At 47.6% G+C, this 8,520-nt stretch overlaps 1 pseudogene; it reads right to left on the bottom strand.

The window, feature by feature from the left end:
• Nucleotides 1-7,183: 7,183 nt before the first annotated feature.
• Nucleotides 7,184-7,993, bottom strand: LOC119350792 (annotated as a pseudogene).
• Between the last annotated feature and the right edge of the window lie 527 nt (nt 7,994-8,520).

Raw genomic sequence — 8,520 nt, 5'->3', positions numbered from 1 at the left:
ATCTTTTTAGATCCTCGGTCCGGCTTTTCTTTCCGAACACCAAACTGAGCATCAGGGGCTACTGTCTATGCGGTAATATTTTTACATATTGTAAATACATACCTCGAAGCCTATTAAAAGGTTGGCACAGGCTTCTGTCAGCCCACTCTTGGCGGACTGAACCTTCTAGATCACCGCACTCATAATAGTGCGGTGCTCCTCGTCGATGGAGGTGCCGTTAAGCACCTCCAGCAAATTCTCCGGCGCCTCTGGTTGGACGGAGGCCGCCGGTGTCGTAGGCTTGCCCTTCTTGCGAAGGGGCCGCCTGCCGGACTCCGGAACCACTGAAGGTTCCGGTGCGGTGTCCGGCCCAGGGTCGGACTTAGATCCCTCTGGGTTTTTATCCCCTTTGTGCCTGGAGTCCGGGAGGTCGCCTTGCGGCGCCTCCAGGACCACCTCCTCCTGGCTTAGCCCCTTGTGGGACGCCACCTCGGCATCGTCCGTAGGGAGAGGGGAGGTAGTAGTCGGGAGTGAAATACTATTCACATCCGACGAGTCCAGGGAGCCGCTCGACAAATCGTCGAGCTGAGCCTTGGGCGGACTGCATGATTATATTCGGCGTCATAAGGTACTGAGCAATAAAGGGACGCCATGAGTTATTCTGGTATCCGGATACTTACGATTTTGCTAGGAGCTTGGCCCTGGATGGCCACTCCTCTCCGCCGTCGTTGGTACCGGAGGCGTAGTCCGGAAGAAGGGTCTTCCCCTTCTTGGACCCTCCAGCCTCCCCAGTTGGGGTGGCCTTCCTTTTCTTTCCTCCCCCCGTTGAAGGGGGAGAGGCTTCTTCTTCCTCCTCCTCGTCTTCAGAGGAGGAGTGCACTTCGGGGTCGCCGGGCAATGAATCTGACACCACTAGGCGCCGGGAGCTCCTTCGAGTTCCCGTGGCCTTCTTCTTGGCCTTCTTCTCCGGCACCACGTGAGGTGCCGGAACCAGCAGCTTTGCAAGGCGGGCGTCTGCTGGGCCTTCGGGCAAAGGAGCTAGACAATCGATCTGTCCGGCCTTCTTCTGCCAGTCATGTTAAAGGAATGGGAGTTTAGATCCCGCATAGAGTCAAACTATGAAAAACAAGTACCCTGTAATGAGTAAAGCAAGCTTACCGCGCGGCTTGGCGCTTCGCGCAGAATCCGTGATCCTCGGTAATGGGAGGGTGAACCTCGGAGATCTTGAAAAGCACCTTCCAAGCATCTTCGTGCATTGTGTCGAAGAGCCTGGACAAAGTTTGGTGTTGGGCCGGGTCGAATTCCCATAAATTAAAAGCCTGTCGTTGACACGGGAGGATCCGGCGGAAGAGCATGACTTGGACTATGGTGACAAGTTTAACCTTCCTGTCGATCAGGTCTTTGACGCAGGTTTGGAGTCCGGTCACCTCTGCCGAATTACCCCATGATAGGCCCGTCTCTTTCCATGAGGTGAGCCGTGTGGGGATGCCAGATCGAAATTCGGGGGCCGCTGCCCATTCAGGGTCATGCGGCTCGGTGATGTAGAACCACCCCGATTTCCACCCTTTGAGGGTTTCCAAAAAGGCGCCCTCGAGCCATGTGACGTTGTCCATCTTGCCCACCATGGCGCCTCCGCACTCTGCTTGCCAACCTCCCACAACCTTCGGCTTGACGTTGAAGGTCTTTAGCCATAAGCCGAAGTGGGGTTTGATGCGGAGGAAGGCCTCGCACACGACGATAAATGCCAAGATGTTGAGGATGAAGTTCGGGGCCAGATCATGGAAATCCAGGCCGTAGTAGAACATGAGTCCCCGGACAAATGGGTGAAGAGGGAAGCCCAGTCCATGGAGGAAATGGGGGAGAAACACGACCCTCTCATGGGGCCTGGGGGTGGGGATGAGATGCCCCTCATCTGGGAGCCGGTGCGCGATGTCGTTGGACAAGTATCCGGCATTCCTCAACTTTTTGATTTTCCCCTCCATGATGGAGGAAGCCATCCACCTGCCTCCCGCTCTGGACATGGTTGGAGAAGGTTGAGGTGGGAAGTGCGGACTTGGGCGCTGGAGCTCAAGTGCGCGGAAATGGATAAGCAAGGGAGGAAGAAGGCGTAGATGGAAAGGGTGGATCCTTATCCCCTTATATGGGCGGCCAAAACTATGTGCCCCCACCAGCCTAGTAAAAATCGCCTATCTCCCAAACGTCGTGATTAATGGCACAGTTGGGTTACCCACGCCCGTATTGATGAGAATCCCGGAATAAGGGGACATGATCTCTGCTTTGACAAGACATGCCAAGGAAACCACCTCCCTAAACGCGTTGAGGTGGGACAGAAAAACGATTCGAATAAAGGCTTGGCTGTGGCATGATGTCATGCTACGGAGTACGTCAGAAGATTAGATTTGTACAAATATTATTCTCTCTACAGTGGTATGTGGAACTTATTTTGCAGAGCCGGACACTATCCTTGTGTTCAAACATCTTCTATGAAGTATTCGGAGGAGGAACCCGCCTTGCAATGCCGAAGACAATTTGTGCACCAGACTCGTCGTCATTGAAGCCTGGTTCAGGGGCTACTGAGGGAGTCCCGGATTAGGGGGTGTCCGGATGGCCGAACTATGACCTTTGGCCGGACTCCCGGACTATGAAGATACAAGATTGAAGACTTCGTCCCGTGTCCGGATGGGACATTCCTTGGCGTGGAAGGCAAGCTTGGCGATATAATATGTACATCTCCTCCCATTGTAACCAACTCTGTGTAACCCTAGCCCTCTCCGATGTCTATATAAACCGGAGGGTTTTAGTCCATAGGACGAACAACAATCATACCATAGGCTAGCTTCTAGGGTTTAGCCTCTCTGATCTCGTGGTAGATCTACTCTTGTACTACCCATATCATCAATATTAATCAAGCAGGAGTAGGGTTTTACCTCCATCGAGAGGGCCCGAACCTAGGTAAAAACATCGTGTCCCTTGTCTCCTGTTACCATCCGCCTAGACGCACAGTTCGGGACCCCCTACCCGAGATCCGCCGGTTTTGACACCGACACACACCCACTTAGTTTTTAGTTTGAGCTTTCATACACTTATAGCTCTAGTGCATCCGTTGCATGGCAATCCCTACTCACTCACATCAATATCGATTGATGGGCATCTCCATAGCCCAGTAATTTTACTTGTTGATGTGAGACTTTCTCCTTTTTTTTACTCCTCCTCATAACCACCTTCTAGTCTACCTATAGTGCTATATCTATGGCTCATACTCATGTATTGCGTGAATGTTGAAAAGGCTTGAGAACATTAAAAGTATGAAACAATTGATTGGCTTGTCATCGGGGGTTGTGCATGATGAAATACTTTGTGTGGTGAAGATGGTGCATAACCAGACTATATGATTTTGTAGGGATAACTTTCTTTAGCCATGATATTTTGAGAAGACATGATTGCCTCATTAGTATGCTTGAAGTATTGTTGTCTTAATGTCAAATGATAGATTATTGCTTTGAATCACTCGTGTCTTAATATTCATGCCATGATTAGATTATATGATGAAGATTATGCTAGGAAGCATTCCACATCAAAAATTATGTTTTTATCATTTACCTACTTGAGGACGAGCATAAATTAAGCTTGAGGATGCTGATACGTCTCCGTCGTATCTATAATTTTTGATTATTTCATGCCAATATTCTACAACTTTCATATACTTTTGGCAACTTTTTCTATTATTTTTGGGACAAACATATTGATCCAGTCCCCAGTGACAGTTCCTATTTGTTGCATGTTTTTTGTTTTGGAGAATATCCATAACAAACAAAGTCCAGACATGATAAAAACTCACGGCAATTTTTTTGGAATCTATGTGATTTTTGGGAATTGGAGTCAATGCGAGACGATGCTCGAGGGGCTCACAAGCCCTAGGGGTGCGCCCCCTACCCAGGGTGCGCCTGGTAGGCTTGTGGCCACCCCGTAAGGTGGTTGACGCCCTTCTTTGAATGCAAGGGAGCTAATATCCGGAAAAAAATTGTGTTAGAATTTCAGCCCAATCAGAGTTATGGATCTCCGGGAATTTAATAAACGATGAAAGGCTAGAATTGAGGAGCGCAGAAACAGAAGGAATCATAGAGAGAGAGAGAGAGAGATCCAATCTCGGAGGGGCTCTGGCCCCTCCGCCACCATGGAGGCCAAGGACTAGAGGGAAAACCCTCCTCCCATCTAGGGGGGAGGTCAAGGAAGAATAAGAAGGAGGGGGGCTCTCTCCCCCTCTCTCCCGGTGGCACTGGAACGCCGCCAGGGCAATCATCATGTGACGGCAATCTACTCCAACAACTCTGTCATCTTCACCAACCCCTCCATCACCTTCCCCCATCTATCTAGAGCGGTCCATTCTCCCACAACCAGCTGTACCCTTGACTTGAACATGGTGATTTATGCTTCATATTATTATCCAATGATGTGTTGCCATCCTATGATGTCTGAGTAGATATTTGTTGTCCTATCAGTGATTGGTTTAATTTTCTTGTGGTTATGTTGCTATACTTTGGTGCCCATCATATGAGCATGCGTGTGGATCACACCATAGGGTTAGTTGTATGTTGATAGGACTATGTATTGGAGGGCAAGGGTGATAGCAGCTTCAGCCTAGCATAGAAATTGATGCATACAGGATTGAAGGGGGACCAATATATCTTAATGCTATGGTTGGGTTTTACCTTAATGAATGTTAGTAGTTGCGGATGCTTGATAATAGTTCCAATCATAAGTGCATAGAATTCCATGTAAGGGATGACATGCTAGCAGTGGCCTCTCCCACATAAAACTTGCTATCGGTCTATTAAGGTAGTCAATTGCTTAGGGACAATTCCGCAACACCTACCACCACTTTTCCACACTCGCTATACTAACTTAATTGTTTATTTATCTAAGAAGCCCCTAGTGTTTATTTACGTGCTCTTTATTATCTTGCAAACCTATCCTACAACACCTACATTGTACTTCTAGTTTCATACTTGTTCTTGGTAAAGCGAACATTTAGCGTGTGTAGAGTTGTATCTTTGGTTGATAGAACTTGAGGAAATATTTGTTCTACCTTTAGATCCTTGTTGGGTTCGACACTCTTACATATCGAAAGAGCCTACAACTGATCCCCTATACTTGTGGGTTATCACGTACCTTGCCGATGAAGGCGGAGGAGCCGCTGAGCTTGGAGACGATGCATGCGATGTTGGCGGGCACGCCTCCAAGAGATTTGACAAAGGCTCCAGACTCGACGAGAGACGCCGGCCACATCCGGCACGAAGTTGGTTAGCATTTCGCTGAAGGAGACGACGAGGCCGGGCGCCGCAGCAACAGGGATGGGAGCAACACCATCACCAAGAGGCGCCATTGGAACTCGGGTAAACAAACAATAATGAGAACACTACTAAAGGAATGGATTTAGCTCGGGAGGAAAGGTGTTGTTGGGTGGATTGGGAGTCGAGAAGGGGCGAGCTTATAAAGGGTTGTAGGAAGGTTTTAGCTTGGCCGAAGGGTCCAATTATCTCGTTTTTTTCTGTGTAATATTTTTTTAAGAGTTATCATTGTACGTATCACCTTATCCTACTATATTTATTATCCCGCTAATCAATTTTGCTTTGGATTTTTTGTGTGAATAAGGGTTTGGATAATCATGACCAATTGTTTTGGATCCTAGTTTTAGCTGCTCCAGGAAATTGCATCAGGGGTTGTCTCCGATCAGGGAATTCAACTCCAGGAAATGGAGCATTGTGTGTGTTGAGTTTGGAACCGAAGGAGATCCAAACAGGCCCAAAGTCCACACCGTAAATCAATAGCATGCATAACTGAAAAGTATATCAATCTGGCAGCTAGTTTAAGATAACTTTGTTAGTCTCTCCCGAATTAATGTTTTACGGAGAAGAAGTTAAGAATGTTAAATAGTCGCCGCCTCCTCTCAAAAAAGACCTAGGGTTCCGCTACCTCCAACCGGCACCGTGCGCCGGTCCGCCTCGTCTCTGGTGGTCTTGAGGCCATGAGACGCGGTGGATACCGGCTCTTGACGGTGAGAGGGCTCCGCTTTTAGATACTTCTTTGAGTTTTGTTAGAGCTTGTATCCTACTCAAGAAGGCAAGACAACAACGGCTCCCTGAATATAGAATAAAGTTCTCCCCACGTAGCCACTGTCCTGGTAGTGCGCCTAGCATCGTCGGTGAGCATGTGGAGATGTGACTCCAGCGAATATGTTATTGGTGGATCTGCGTGAATCTGGTCGTCGTTTGTCTACGTTCGTGTGTCTTCAAGTTGGATCCTTTCGATCTACGCTACTCTTCATCAGCGACATTGTTGTTCTGGTGCACTTGTCCTTTTGGGTCTTAGCACAATGACTCCCTGACTCTCTAATACAACAAGTTTTGCCCGACTCCAGCAAGGGAAGGCTGATGACGGTGGCCCGCCTTTGGCCCGTTTAAATGCTTGTAGGCATTGCTAGGTGGTCTATGGATCTGGATGTAATTCTTATTTTTTTTTTCTAGTGTTAGTTGTACTGTCATGATTGTAGATGAATAGATCGGAAGTTTTTTAATAAAAAAACTAATATTTTACGTGTCAAGTAGTACAAAAGACTATCTCACCATATAAATATACATAACATGTATCAACGGATTATTTAGTCTATTGTAACATGTCAGACACATTTGACCCCAAAAACGCTAATGAAAAAGCATCATGAAATCGTTTGGTGACAAACTTCTCGTAAACATTTTGTATGTTCTAGAATTTTATATTGTCATCCATAATCACAAAGTAGAAACCACCATGACGATATTTCTGAGACCATAAACTTTAGATATCGCATATACATGCACATTATGTTACAAATAATCCACCAAAGCTTATGACTTTTGTTCTCTTATTTTCCCACATTTAGAAAGATTGGTTGTAAATAAATAAATATATATATACCACATTGCATGCACATTTCTCAACAATAGACATTACACTGTAGAACAAAGAACTACTATATTATTATTATTTTCAATATTACCATCTGCTTATTAACGAAAGTAAGTTATAAGAAAAATATAATCTACAATTTTTATATTTGGATGCGTTATAAATAAGTATATAAGTTTAGTATAAATATCTTATTTATTTCTACTCGCTCATAAATAATTTACCGAATAAATCTGTGCACTCGCACTTCCGCCTATTTTTAGTGCTCTGTAAATGAGCGGCAGTAGTGCGACATGATGTTCTTCTCGTCATTGGCGTCGCCCTGGATGAGAAAGGCCACCTCGTCGTCATTGACCTTGATGAAGCCGGCCTCCTTCCAGATGATCATGATGCTGTTGTGGGCCACCTGGGTGGAGGGCCAGAGCGGGAGGCGCACGTTGAGGTCATAGGAGCAGAGGATGCCGGCAGACTTGGTGGCGCACATGGCGGCGACGTGGGCGGAGCGCCAGGGGTCAGTTATGAGCGAGATGGAGCCATAGTGGAAGATGCAGGCGCGGTGTATGAGGTCCAGACCAAGCTCCTCCTCCGTGAGGAACATGTCAGCGGAGGGGTTGCGGTAGAACATGAACTCGCGCTCCCCCGTCGGACCTGAGGGTGACGAAGGCCAGGGTGGGGCGCATGTGCTGGTTGAAGAGGCAGCCCTCCGTGTTCATGACATTCTTCTTCAGGATGTCCACTAGCATGTGGCCAAACTCGTAGTCGCCAAATTGCAAATAAATAAATAATCAGGACCTGACGATGATTGATCTGGATCTATCGGACAGGGAGAATCCTTGATCTGTGTGTAGCGTACCTTGCGGACGAAGGCGTAGGAGCCGCCGAGCTTGGAGACGGTGCATGCGATGTTGGCGGGTGCTCCGCCTGGCGCCTTGACGAAGCCTCCGGACTCAGCAAGCGAGACACCGGCCACGTTAGGCACGAAGTCGATTAGCATTTCACCGAAGGAGACGACGAGGTCAGGCGCCACGGCGGTGGCCATGGGAGCAACACCATCACCGAGAGACATCATTGGAACTTGCTAAACAAACAAGAACGGGAGAACAAGAACACTACTGAAGGAATTGATCAAGACTGGGAGGAAAGGTGTTGCTGGTTGGACAGGGCCGGCCATGGTGTATTGCCGGAGGGGTGACGGCCCAGGCCCTGGCCGAGGGGCAGCATGATGTAGTACACATATATAGTATAGCCCACCAAAATTTGGTCAGAAAACAATTAGGAGAGAAAAAATGAGATGGACTAGGCCCATCAAATAGCAGGTAGCGATTAGCGAAGTGTCACATACGGCCGATCGTTGATTAGCGCCACCAGAGGGCTACTCGAAAATTAACATTGATGCAGATGTAGGACAACACGGTGTGTATGGTTCAGTGAGTGTAATATGAAGAGATCGAGCATGACTTTTTATTGGTGCATCTGCGATTGTTTTCACCAACATAGGGGATCCATCTACCCTAGACGCACTCGTGATCAAAGAGGCTCTTGCGCTAGCAAATGATCTTAACCTACTCACGATCAAAGAGTCTCTTGTGTTGAGGA

The sequence above is a fragment of the Triticum dicoccoides genome, chromosome 1B (assembly GCF_002162155.2).
Source record: "Triticum dicoccoides isolate Atlit2015 ecotype Zavitan chromosome 1B, WEW_v2.0, whole genome shotgun sequence".
NCBI lineage: Eukaryota > Viridiplantae > Streptophyta > Magnoliopsida > Poales > Poaceae > Triticum > Triticum dicoccoides.
Note: the sequence above shows the minus strand (reverse complement) of the source record. Positions and strands in the feature narration are given on the sequence as shown.